This window comes from Hermetia illucens, chromosome 1, assembly GCF_905115235.1.
Source record: "Hermetia illucens chromosome 1, iHerIll2.2.curated.20191125, whole genome shotgun sequence".
Taxonomy (NCBI): Eukaryota; Metazoa; Arthropoda; class Insecta; order Diptera; family Stratiomyidae; genus Hermetia; species Hermetia illucens.
In genome coordinates, this window is record NC_051849.1 from 150,084,407 (window position 1) to 150,098,256 (window position 13,850).

A 13,850-nucleotide genomic window follows, 5' to 3' on the forward strand; every position below is an offset into this window, starting at 1 on the left:
TTTAGGTGAAAGGGGAAAGGGGTGCTGAAGGAACCCGGTAGGGGCGAGGGAAGAAAAAATTGTGGGACCTCAGACATAATATATTATTAGGGCCCTTATACTGTTCCCTACAACGTCTATCAGATGGTCCTTGTCTTATCGACATCAGCTGAGGTTCGACAGATCATATCCTCTTCCTCACAATGGTTACAGATAATCAAACCTACTAGGCTGCTTTTCTCCAGCTTTAGAGAGTTAGATTTCCATCCTAAGGGACAATTAAAATGTGGCTCTACCTGCCTCATAACGTTTCCGTTTATCGAGCACTTCAAAGATAGTTGGGATTTCATTTCTATCTCTCATAGAAATTTCTTTTGAACTACGCATACATAATTTCTACTTTCATTTCAATTGGAATCAGAGCTCATTAAGTTTCTTGGTCATAATTGTAAGCGGCACTGTTTATTGCGGAGTTATTATTGTCACACACAGCTTCTAACATTTTGGTTGAAAAATTATTAGAAGTTAAACTTAGCTAGTTAAGCACTGAAGAAGGAAATAAGTAGCTCCCGAAATAAGTACTTATTTGCGAAAATAAAAATTTACTTGTAAAGGAAAAGCTATGTACTTGGGAACGATAACTAATTATATTGTTGAGGATGCTTATCATAATGTATGCTTTGCTGCAATTATATTGATTATGTACACCCTAACCTCGGAGTGTAAGCAGAAATATGATTTAAGAGTCTCCTTGCTGGAGGTTAGTTGATAATTTGAATTATTTAATATAGTTATTTCCTGACGTAGAAAATTATACTTTGTATTATTCTCACAGTTTTTATAGGTTATCCCTATTCAGGCATATCTGCAGACTTTAACATACATAGTAGTTGGTGTAGAGTTGTTTCGTTTCAAAATATTTACTTTAATAGTTGACTCAAAGACAAATCTGTCGCTTGGCAATCCTATGTAGTCTAGACCTAAGTTTCGCTCAATTACTAGTGGAGCAAGTTTTTGCTGTCCGACGAATTCGTCTACTGGTATCTTCTCGGCAATATTTACCTAGCTAAAAGATATTCTTAAAATGATTTCATAACACGAGCATGGTAAAAGGAATACAAAAACTAGCGGACATATTTGCTTTTTTATTAAGAAATTGCGAACTAATAGACAGTCGCGTCGGGGACGAAGAATTTTGTTTGAAAGTTTTTGCTTGCAAATGGCATACGGATCAAAATTTACGGGAAAGTTTTACGTATGCAAGCGACGTTGCGATATCGCTCTGCAATATTTTTGGTATGCCATCGTATCAATTTCAACGTGATGCAAAACCATAAGAACTATGAAATATAAATACATGACATTTGTAGTTTTTTCAACAGATTCCTATTCAAAAATCGATTGGGGAAAACTTTGCTATATGCTTTCTATTTTTTTTTAATATGTACGGGAGAATGTGAATTTAAGAAACCTTTTGTTTCTGTTTTTTCTTTTTTTTTTTATAAACGTCTTACGAATAGGGTGACGTAAAAGAGAATTTTCCTTTAATTATTTGGAGCATTGTTATATTTTTTCACAATGAAGTATTAGTGTTCTTTTTGTCCTGACTAAAGTTTAAAATAACATACATAGCGAATTCTAGCGCCTTTGTCAAAAGGCAACAGAAGCCTTCACATCCGTCATGTTTAAAACTAGGCGCAGGGATTTATGATTTAGTTCTCTGACGTACGTGCGGTTAACCGCCGCGGCGAACCGCTAGATGTGGTTGGGTGCCGTGACTAGCGGTGAGACGCAGTTGAAATGACCGGCGGTAGTCCAACCACGTATATAGGACGTGTATATTGTCGAACAATGCACATTCGATTCACAAATGAAATGGACGTCATCATCATATATTATCGTAATATCAAAAACAGGTTCTTTCACTAGTATCATAATAATACACACACCACTTGAACCGCTATGTCTGACGCGAAGTATGAAGTCAAATGAAATCAATTGGAGTTTTGGCGACTGAATAATTCCTTAAATACCATTTTTTTGTTAGGGATATGAGGGATCCTAAGTCTGCGTCTACTTGATGTTAGGCTGGGTTATTTGGTTGCTATGCCCAAAACGTGCGGTCCGTGGACGAAAAAAAGTAAGTTGCTGTCCATCTGGTCTGGTCCAACATCAAGTAGATGTGGACTAAAGATCCCTAACACAAAAGTTAGTTTTAGTTTGGCTTAGTTGTAGTTGGATATAATTCGCACCCTTAGCGTGTTTGCGATTATATAAAAAGGAGCGATTTACATCTGGGCAGAGATCTGATGAGTTGCCACTGGACAAAATCGTTGGTCATTCTTTCTATTCTTACATATTAATTAACAAATGTAGATTTACAATTATTGTATATTTCCAATTGGCTTCCCACGAGATTTCTTTACTCTACAGGGACTCAGTATGTAATAAAGCTAGTTCAAGCCTCACACAATTCAAGTTGAGTGAATTAAATATCATGAAAAGTACAGCACACGAAATTTAGATAACATTGAATAAATGTGCACTTGCAAGATTCAAATATCGTGGGAATAAATTTTATAATTGAAATTCTATTATATAATAGCAGTTAAATTACAATTTTAAATTGTATTGCATTTTATATCAGAAATGTTTACCACCTTTCGTCTCCAAATATATGAACTATTCCTATATTCGAATTCTTCCTATTTCTACTGTTTCATACCCCTGTCTTTACAGCCTGTCGCTGTGCAATTCCAAATTGCAATCCACTGTTGATCATCAACTGCTGTCCTAACGTCGAGGTCAAGGGGAGTGGAGGGTTGGAAAGTGGTCACCTATTTCACGAACTCATTCTCAGAATTTGCCAAATCGAAAAATCTAAAAAAATCACGATGGTGTCTGTATACGATATCGAAGCCTCCAAATACTCTCCACCCTGATATCCCCCAAATAAAGTTAATAATATTATTTTGTAAAATTACTGCATACATTGACGATATTTTACCGACAGTTCTGACAAAAAAATAAGAAATCCGAAATTTATACGAGAAATGGCAGCAAATGGCTTTTCTGAATTTTTACCATCAACACTTTGTGTAATGCTCCTTAATGTTTCGCTACATTTAGCTATTTCCACATATTTCTATGAGATACGTTCATTTGAATATTAGTAGCTGAAGAAGTAACATGAAAATTTAGAAAAGTGAAATGAAATCTGCCATTAAGTACTTCTGCTCGAAAAATATTGTATATCCACTTTATTCTCCAAGAACTTCTATTTCTCTGCTCCTCTTACTTCCATTCTTAAATGTAAATGCCGTAATTTTACCTTTGTCAGCAGAAATCCGGTGTAGACTAAAGTGGCTACCTTATACTTAAATTTCTGTTCCAACTTTTTTCGTGGTTGTTCCCAGAGTCGTGAAATTGTGTCAATCAGTTAAAAAGTAATTTCTTAGAAGAATAGGAAAGAATAAGAATAAGAAATATTGGAGCCAGAAAGTACAAATTTATTTTGTATAATAAAATATTTGTGTTTTTTTGTGGAGAGTATGTAAGGTATAAATTTTTCCACGAAAAAAAAAATGGAAAAAAAATTGTTAAAAAATACTAGACAGTCACCTTAAAAGCTTCCAAAACATCTCCAGGAAGAGAATTTAACGTCTTAGTCTTTTTTTGCGGTTTATGGTTTTGTCTAAAACAAAACCTTATTTAGAACCGGTTTACAGATCGTCGTATTTTTTGTGTTTAATATTTAAATTGAAGTGTAGCAAATTTAACGTTAGTTCTACTTGTTTTCTTAAGGGAGTTTCCATATGTGACGGTTTTCAGAAAGCTCATTTTGGTTTTATATATATTTTGATAGCCGAATATGCTGGGAGTATTCTGAAGAAATTTTTTGACCGTTACAGCAAATAGAATAGAACGCGGCATGTTGACGTGCATACAAAACGAAAATTTTAAACGGGTTTTCCTCGAAACTATTTGTTTCGGCTGGTTAGAAGTACAGCTATATTTTTATTGAACCGATCGGGTTGAAATTTTGACATATTATTCTACATATCAGTAGTTTTGGTCTGAATTGCGATTAAGCATTTTCGTTATTAATTTCTTATTTTTACTCTGTATTTTCAATGAAAAATAGACACAATTTTTGAAAAACTATTTTCACAACTTCGAAATTTTATTGTTTACTAAATGAGAGCATGTTTGAATTTTTAGTTCCAGATTACTATAAATGGAGATGTTTTCCCAATATCTATCCATCTTTTTTTAGAGGAGTCCACTTTTACCGCAGAAAACAAATACAAACAGTTACTAAATTCATTAACAATTTTGTGTCATATAGTATTTGAAGATGCCAATAATAATATATAAAAGTATTGAAAAGGTTACATTTCATTTTATTATAAAAAACAAAAATATCGGGCGTCACATAGGAAAACTTCCATGGCCATGCTGTGATATAAGGGTGTCGAACTTTTTGTTGCAACTGCTTCTGCTACACGCCCTGTATTATAACTTGTAAGTCCCATACATTCCTTTTCTCTTTTTCCTATATTTTTGACCCCCTAACTGACATGGGTCTTCGCTTGCATGCAGATCGGGATTGGTTCAAGGTGTTGGGCGGGGTAACGATTCGAGCTGGTCCTTTAATTGTGTAACTTGTGAAAGAAAAAAAAGGGTAGCGTTGAAGAAACTCGAGCTTGCATAAGCAAAGTCATCTCGCCACTTTCGGTTAAACCCTAATTGTTGGAACATTCGCGATATTTAATAGTTCCTTGATACCCACCGGAATCCGTCCTTCTAGAGGGCCCGTTCTGTAAGGAGAATTTTGCACAGCGGATTCTCAGTTTTCCGTTGGATCTAACCAAATTAAATTTGAACTCATTCTGTCTACTTTGTGTGCTGCATGAACACACGAACGGTGAAAAAATTAACCTAACGTTCTTATTTTTCTGTCATAACTGTGTATGAATATATGGTTAACATCGAAATTTCATCACTTATGTGGAACTACTTTGCCAACCCATGTTCAATGACTAATTTTTGCGAAATTAAATCTATATATTCAAAGGACTGTGACAACTGAGAATATAAAGAAATAAAAAACTCGCTCAACTCATGAAATGCATATCAACTGGCAACTAGGGTGCTTTTATTTCTTTATAAGTTCACTCGTGGAAAAACGGCGAAATTTAAAGTGATGTCAAGCAAAAGGATTTTTATGGTGCGATACTTGTCTAAACCAAATTTCATGTTAATTTTATGATTGCAAAAGAAATGTCCAGATAGCTGAGAGTCAAATCAGGGTAATAATCTCGAGCGAGGGCAATGCTGACCATATTGCCTCTTACAGTGTACTGTTACGGTCTTGAATGAAGTGCTCTAACACACTTCAAGGCCCTGATCCAATATCGATTGTTGCGCCAACGATTATTATTAGAAGAAATTTAGGTTAGGAGAGATCATGCTTGTAATACGTTTGAAAGTGTGTGAGCAAAATTTTCAAAAATGGGAAGCAGATTTGGTACGTAACGCCGCTCGGTTAATATGAAAGCGGTTTCAATACCATTCAGAGGTGGCTTAGTAAATTGAGTAGATTTGAAAGATTCGCTACCTCTTCTTTAATTCCTCTGTTCGTAGAGAGTAAGATAGTAAAGGGTTTCTCGGCCATTAGTATGAGGAACTTGCTGGTGGAACATTTCGCATAGTCCAACCTAATATTATTTTGTTGTTGGATTTATAGCCTAAATTACAACAAGTTTTTTTTGGGGCTGACGCTCACAGCATTGAGTAATCACAAGTCGAATTTCAGATGGAAAAAATCATCTCCTGAGTGAATTCCGTCGATTTTTATGCTGGCTAAGTGATTGTCAAAGTTTCTGTCGGAACTGCCTTAATCAGCAGGGCTGCTAAATTTCCAGTCATGATGATATCCAACCGAAAAGTTGACTGATAGTGAGTCTTTTTGATGCAGTGTTTTCCATTAAGAGAAATCGAATCAGTCGATAAAATCAACTAGTCAATACGGCCGTCTAAGAGAGTGGTGGCGAGAGGTGTATTTTATATTTAGCTACAAAGAAACCTAATAGTCTTTACAATGAATACTGGCTGAGACACCAGCATTTCTTTCGTCGGGTGCTGCATTGCTCTTCAAAACTAAGTTGGGCTGAAATTGCGTGGGCTAACATAGAAATAAGATCTGGAGGATACGGGGGATGCGAAAGCAATTTAAAGCCAAATTCATGCCCTTTGTTTTTCTTCAAATGGGGCCGTTTTTCTGCGATTTCATCCTTCAAAGGCTACAATAACGTTATGTAATAGTCGCTGTTGATAGGTTTCCCTTCTCAAGACAGTTGATGAATATTATACCATACGCATCCCAAAATACTGATGGTATATCCTTGCTAGCCGACTGTTGTGTCTTTGTACGCTTTGGAGTAGGTTGACTACGTTCAGTTCACTCAGATGACGATCATTTTGATTCTGGTATGAAATAATGGAGCCATATTTGATCCACTGTCACATATCGACGCATAAATTTGGGTTTTTTTTATGGAGGCTTCAACTTCAAATACTGCTCAGAATCGTCAACTCGCTGCTCGTGCAGTACACACTTAGAGCTGTCGCATACCCAAACATTCATGCACGATATGTCCAGCGTATTCCTCAGCTATCTCAATCAACTCCAATTTGAGGTCATCCAAAATTGTTTTGTGGACTTTTTTATGTTTTCGTGGGTAACAGCCTCTTTGGGTGTCCACTGCGTGCATCGTCTTTGACGCTCATTCCTCCCCGTTTAAATTTAGCAAACAACTTTTCAACGGTTGATTTTCCTGGTGCAAAGTCAGAATAATGTTTATCAAGCAAAAAAAAGCAATGCTTTATTAACACACGAAATTCCTTTTTATCCATTTTTTAAGGTTTTGTGTAAAACAAAACCATACCTGAAGCCTTCAGCTTCCAGTTTTCCGGCTTCAAATTAACAAAAGTTGCTTCAGTCAAAATACTCTACTCCATAAACTAATAGTCGGACAGCTGTCAAATTTGTACAAGTGTCCTTCCAAGGTTCGAGTTAACTAAAAATCATATGGACTTAATACTAGTAGTGTCATCTGTGTGTGAGCCTACGAACTTTTCAGCCCAACCGTTATTATTATTTTTAGATATCTTCCGGAGGCTAGAAAAACTAATTCACCCAGATTTCGTCGAAAAAGAAATAAATACAAAAATAAAGAGTTTGAAATCTTTTCTACTCCTCGTTGCGTTTGGACTGGATTTTATTTTATTTTGTAGATAAATTGAAATGTAACTCTAATTGAACAGTTACTGAGAGAAAGAATTCGCATCCAACACAAGTTTGCGGAGCTCTGCGTTGGGGATACGAGTGGAATAGCGGAGATGTTTCGATCATGCGCTTTAGATACTGCTCTGGCCGTTCTGGCACCCGTTTGAGATTCTTGTTAGAGGTTATAGTTCCCTTGCGCTTGATGTCCCGCCCCCGCTTGCAATCGCATTGATGCCGGCACTGGTGCGCACAATCAACTCCTAGCATTTCACTAATTAACCTGTCAATTGTCTGCTCTTTGTGCAGTTCCGAAAAATGTTCTCGGTTGTCATTACCCTAAGATCCTAATGTAAATTTATCTAAAATTATTCAGATTTTAAGATGTATCTTGAAGTTTTTGAACGTTTCCGAGGTTTGTGTCTTTTCAATATAGGTGAGTGTCTGTTCAGTGGGTTTTGATGTTCTTTGTTCTGGCAACCAATGATTTTCCTCATCACCTGTTCGAGTTTTTTCCTGGTGTCGTTTTCACCCCATCCCCCTAAAGGGAGGCCGAAATGGCATTGATTTTGTCTGTACACCTTTCGTGCAAAGTTCTCAAGTTCGTGGTTGTTCGTCGACTTTTCCGAGTGGTTTCGAATGAAAGTGAATTACCGGCTGTTGGTGATGTTTGTGGTAGTGCTTTCTTTGTGTTTGCTGTAAGCAGCATGCAGCTGGATTTTGATAATGCAGTTCGGGTTCTAGGCTCGTGTTCTGTGCGAATATTTGCCATCCTTTCACTAGTGCCATGGTTAGGTATTCTAGGAAGTCTCGTTGAAATTGGCATTTGCTCGGAATCGATAGGAAAGCAGCTGCAACCGTTTCAATTTGCCGACAGTCCTCCACCGACATCCCCCATGCCTAAGAGACCATCACATTCTCGACTCAGTCGGGCCTGAATGTGTGTCGTTTGCATACAGCTCTTGAATGCATTCTACATGCTCGCACATCAGCTGGAAATGCCGGCAGATTTTACATACCTGCGTGATGTAACTACAGCAGAAGCTCACGTTTATTTTTGAATTGCCCATGGAGATTGCATTTAGTTTTAGAGTTGGTGTGGTTGAAAGAAGAAAGCGGTGATTCCGCACTCATCTTGTTGCCGAGGATTCTATTCAGTGTTCAAGGTAGAAAAATTATTGTAGCTACGAAGCGAAAGATATCACCTTCCTCGGCTGCCTCACTTATACAGGTGCGTATGATGAAAGTGATGGAGAACATTGCATTTCTCGGGAGTTACATGATACATTCTGAATCGAACGCGGTGCACTGCATCTGTATTGTTCTTTGTATCGAAAAAGATAAAATGTTGGTTTATCTGCTATCTTATGTGCTTCTGAAGCCACTAAAGTTCTGGCGTATTGTGAGTCTTTGCGCTCAGCGCACGCTTCAATGCTGATTCTGTAGACAATTATCCATAAATCTGGTTTTACAAAGTAATTGCATTGTTGCTAAGTGTTACTGGCTCACGTCTGCCCAAAAATAATTGTAATTGCGTTGAATGTGGAGAGACGCCTGGCCCAAACTCCATTCAGAGCCTTGTGATGGATTTGTGTGCAGATATTTGAACGTTGTGGGGTGAAATGAAAATTCACAAAGCTAAGTTTAGGCATTTTCTTATTTTCTTGCATAATCATGTTCTGTACTGTTTTCAACAGTTTTATAGAAGATTCAAGCTTTCGGAAAAAGCATTTAACTTTGTCGCTAGTAGATTGTAGACATATATGGGTTCAAGGTCACCCATGTGAGCAATCTAGAGTGTATTGAGAAAATAGATTATTTACACCTTTTATTGTCCGTCCCAATGCTTTTGACTGTAAATAGTGCATCAGATAATGTATTTTATTTCTGCTTCATTTTCCCTGGGAGCTAGCAATTAGTTGACTTTACCAGATACTTTGCGAGAAGCCACCTTGACTCTGGAATGTTAAATACTATGTGCACATATTAGCAGAAATGTACTTACATAAATATATGGTTGAATTTGTTAATGGAACTCAATCACAGTAAAAATAAAAAAAGTGTCAGTGAGGGTGACCATATTGATTGATTCTGAAAGTGTGCGAAACCAATGAGACCTGTCTCGCAAAGATTTTTTTATCGATATGTGGTTTCCTAGAAAGTATGGCGCTTCTAAAATATGATGTTGTTTATTTTATGTTTCTTACGTTGAGAGAAGTATGTGCTTCCTATTGAGAACAGGAATATGTTTCGTATGTAACAAGCATTAGAAAATGTCGCATGTTCTTTTTTTGTGATTTTTGTAAATTAATTTTGATATCAGCCTAGTTGTAGGGGTTTGCGAAAAAGAAAGCAGAGATGAAAGGTGGTGCACTAGCCGTCTTCTTTCCAATGAACGGAAATGTTAACTAAGTCGTGAAGTCGTTCTTCCTATTTTTCTACTCTACTACCATTTTTTTCTTCTCTCTTCTCCCATAACAAAAATCCCATAATTCCTCTTCATACTCAATTGGAAATAAGGGAGATCAATCAAAGGATAGGTGGACGGCTGATATCTGATCGTATCATAGAAAATATGCATTGCAAATTGCGTGAAAATGCGAAAATATATTGGTAAAGCTCCGATTGTCGCCAGTATTTTAGGCGGCGAAGCGATGATTTAGCCATACAGTGACTAAACGCTACATGAATTCATTGCAAATTGAACATAGAGTTCACTAGACCCGGCTGGGACTTCCGGGCTCTTCCTTACTACGACTGGATTACTTTTTTAAGGTTTTGTGTGAAACAAAACCTTATCAGAATCGATTCGATGTCTGTTTGTCCGTCTGTCTGTCTGTCTGTTTGTCACAGCCGATTTATTCGGAAACGGCTGGACCGATCGTGACGAAAATTGGTAGGAGTATGTGATCTGCCGTTCCCTTTACATGCAGCATTTTGTGTTAAGTTTAAGGGGGGCTCCCCATACATGTGAAAGGAGCGTGCAAAATTTTTTTTAACAGAATGTAGCCATGTGGGATATCAAATGAAAGGTACTTTTCGAAACTGGTCCAATATTTGATATTGGGTGAAACATCGGGGAGTGAGGGCTCAAAATATGACCATCAAAAAGTGTAACAGGTCTCGTTCTCAGAACCTATCCAACCGAAAAATCTGAAAAAAATCGCAGTAGTGCATCTCTATGAAATCTAGGCCTCAAAATATATTCGGTTCCGATATCTGCACAAATAAAGTTAATAATAGTATATTTCCACATTTTGGAAATTTACCCGGCACCCCCCTTATGTTCATCTCAGAAGTACAAAATTTGGCACGCGTATAGAACATAGTGCACAATTTGGTAAAGTTTGAAGAAAATCAAACTATTATTGACAAAGTTTGTTGAATTTCGTGCACTCTACAACCTGCATGACGTCATCATCACATATCAATTCGTCAATACCACAACGAAGTAAGTTCGTATGAATTGGGTGGAAAGGAATTATTTTGTTTTAGTTTTTAATCATTTGAATATGAATATCAATTATTCCAACGGGACATGTGTGTATGTAGGTATATAGTATATGCGTGCTAATGGACTTTGCGGGTAGTGCCTAATTCAGATAGATATAAGAAGTAAACCGGAAATATGGGTACGATCAATCTATATACGTGCCTATATGTGTACAGTATTCGAAAATAGGCAGTTCGTTTGTTTAGGGTGAACGTAACATCTACAGCTGTAATATATACGTATGTCTCGTAGTTTTGTAGCTGTATACGGGTAGAAAAATGTTAGTCGAAATTTCTTAGATAAGATGAACAAAATACCTTTATACCCGAAGCGCGAGCTTCCGATATTCCGACTTGTTTCATTTTTCGATACTGTTTTTCCTTGTAAAGCAGAATTAGATTAGATTTGTTGTAATTAACTCAATGGCCGATGTCGGTCGAAATGGTGCAGTCCCACAGCAGCTTGATTCAATAATTTTCGAAGGCTAATTGCGGATCGTTCTGATAATATCGAAGTTAATTCGCCATCAAGGTGGCAAACGAAGCTAGCGTAAATATATTACAATAGTATATCTTGGATGTTGTCCTTTCCCCACTCAGAATATTTTGGGTCAAGATACAAACGAGACTTTTTCAAAATTACATTTTTTTTTTCAAAAATCATCTTTTTATTCAAAATAGTCTCCTTGCGCATCGATACAACGTTTTGCACGATGAATTAGCATATCGAATGCATTTTGAACCCGTTCTGTAGGAATGTCCTTCGGAATCGCCTTTTTCAAGTTTTTTTTGTGTAACGAAACCTTATTAGAATCGAGTCTGTCCGTCTGTCTGTCATATTCGATTTATTCAGAAACGGCTGGACCAATTGTCACGAAAATTGGTAAGAGGGTGCGGTCTGCTGCTTCCTTTACATACAGCAAGTGGCGTTTTTTTATGTAAAAGTTAAGGGGGCTCCCCACACATGTGAATGGAGGGTGCAACATTAGTACTTTTCCAAATTGGTCTCATATTTGATATCGGGTGAAATTTAGAGGAGTGAAGGCTCAAAATATGACCCCCAAAGTGGAATACGTCTCTTTCTCAGAACTTATCCAACAGAAAAATCCGAAAAAAATCACCGTGGTGTATCTAAACGAACTCTAGGCCCTCCATTCCGATATCTGCAGAAATAAAGAATATTTTAGAAATTTATCCGGAACTCCTCCCCCCTTAAGTTTATGCTAGAACTACAAATTTGGCACTTGCATAAGGGATAAGGAATAAGGCATAACTTTGGGAAGTTTGAAGGAAATCCAACTATTATTAACAATGTTAAAGAAGGTAGAACTTTTACATTTTGTGTGAATACACGAATTCTAAAACGTGTATGAAGTCATCATAACATATCGTCAATACTACAACAAAGAGGTCACAGGGACTCATTTCGTTTTAATCATTTATATATCAGTATCAATTACTGCAGCCCCATATGTATGTATTTATATGTATATGTAAACGAATCTTTGGGATAGTGCCTAATTCGGATAGATATATTTGTACATTGAACAAGCGGTAATCAATATATGTGCTTTATATGTACATATGTATACTTTTATGCAGGAAGTAAATCGAAAATAGATGTATTCGGTAATAGACAAAATTTGTTTGTTTAGCGTGAGTATAATATCTACGTCTTTAATATGCATGTATTCTTTGTAATTTGAAAAAATATGAAGGAATATTTTGGATTTTTAGCCATATATGAATAAAAAAATGTGTGTAGAAAGTTTCTCACATAAGATGAACATAAAACCTTTATACCTGAAGCGCCAGCTTCCGGTCAAATGCGCCGCAATTTTCACGGTGTTGCTGCGTTACGCGGCGAATATGCGACAAAGAACTTCATTACATCAGGAAAATATCGCCCCATATTCATTTGATTTTGTGGCATGAACTCCTAGTGGATGGAAACAAATCAATTGTGTCTTCACTTTTGCCTTTTCGTGACGGTTTTTCTTCAGATCTGGTCCACTTGAGTTGAAAATTGAAATCAGCACCTCTCGCAACCAGTAACAATGCTGTAGTTGATGTTTGGGTCCCTTTTCGATTCTTTTTAATCAAGTCGTCATCAGCCAATTTGTGTGGAACAAGGCAAGAACAAACATTACAGGGTCCCAATTTTTCGGCTAAAAAGTGATGAAATGAATCTTTTGATGTGTTCAATTCCATTGTCATGTATTGCAATGAAGATTATGGCCCATTTTATAGGTTTCGTGTAAAACAAAACTTTATTAAAACGGTTTACTGTCTGTCTGTCAGTCCATCTATTTGCAGCACCTTATATCTCAGAAATGGTTACTTCTATTGATGCGAATTTTAGTAGAAAGGTGGGACCTGCGAATCTCATCATGCAGTGAGTAACATAGTTACACGTCGAGTTTAAGGGGGGTCCCCATACACGCAAGAGGGGGGTGTACAGTTTTTTTTCACCGATTATAGTCATATGAAATGTCTCAAATGAAAGGTTTCGATTAGTGTTTTCCGAGTCCTGTATAAGTTTTGACATTGGTTGCAAAAACGGGGAGTGGGGGGGTCCGAAAAGGATCAGTTACTTCATAACCAAAATATCGGAAATCAAAATACTCTCCATGTCGAATCTGTTTAAATAAAGTTAAAAATAGTATATTGTCATATTTATTATAAGTCTATTTTCCAGATATTGAATGGGAACCCCGCTTAACTTTATCATAGAATCATCAAGAAATATAGGCTGCACCATAGAGCATAACACAAGCAAGTTTGGTGGAAATTGTACTATTAATATAACAGAGTTATATTAAGTCAAAGTTGCCACTTTTGTGCAAACTTCTTGCATTCTAAGACTTTGAATATTAATATCATACCAAAGTGAATGGTTTTAGAAACGAAATACATAACCATTATGAGCTAGGTACAAATGGGACAAATGCCCACTTAAATATGCTTATATAAGAAGTATACAAAATCTTTCATATCTACGTTTCCGGTTTCCCGACTTGTTTATAAACTCACGCACAATTTTAATGTTACTTGATGTAATCACGAAATTTTTTGGAACGGGATGTTCCTC

At 36.7% G+C, this 13,850-nt stretch overlaps 1 protein-coding gene across 5 annotated transcripts in view; it reads left to right on the forward strand.

The window, feature by feature from the left end:
• Window positions 1-13,850, forward strand: part of LOC119647473 (phosphatidylinositol 3,4,5-trisphosphate 3-phosphatase and dual-specificity protein phosphatase PTEN) — an 88,324-nt gene that overhangs the window by 23,340 nt on the left and 51,134 nt on the right. Inside the window, exon 1 of one of the 5 annotated variants that reach the window (XM_038048424.1) lies at window positions 7,540-7,703. The exons of 3 other annotated variants lie outside the window; for them this stretch is intronic. The gene's annotated coding sequence lies outside the window, so the exon portion shown is untranslated. Of the gene's footprint in view, window positions 1-7,539; window positions 7,704-8,257; window positions 8,499-13,850 lie in introns of those variants that run through there. One more of the 5 variants, XM_038048434.1, reaches the window with a different exon arrangement.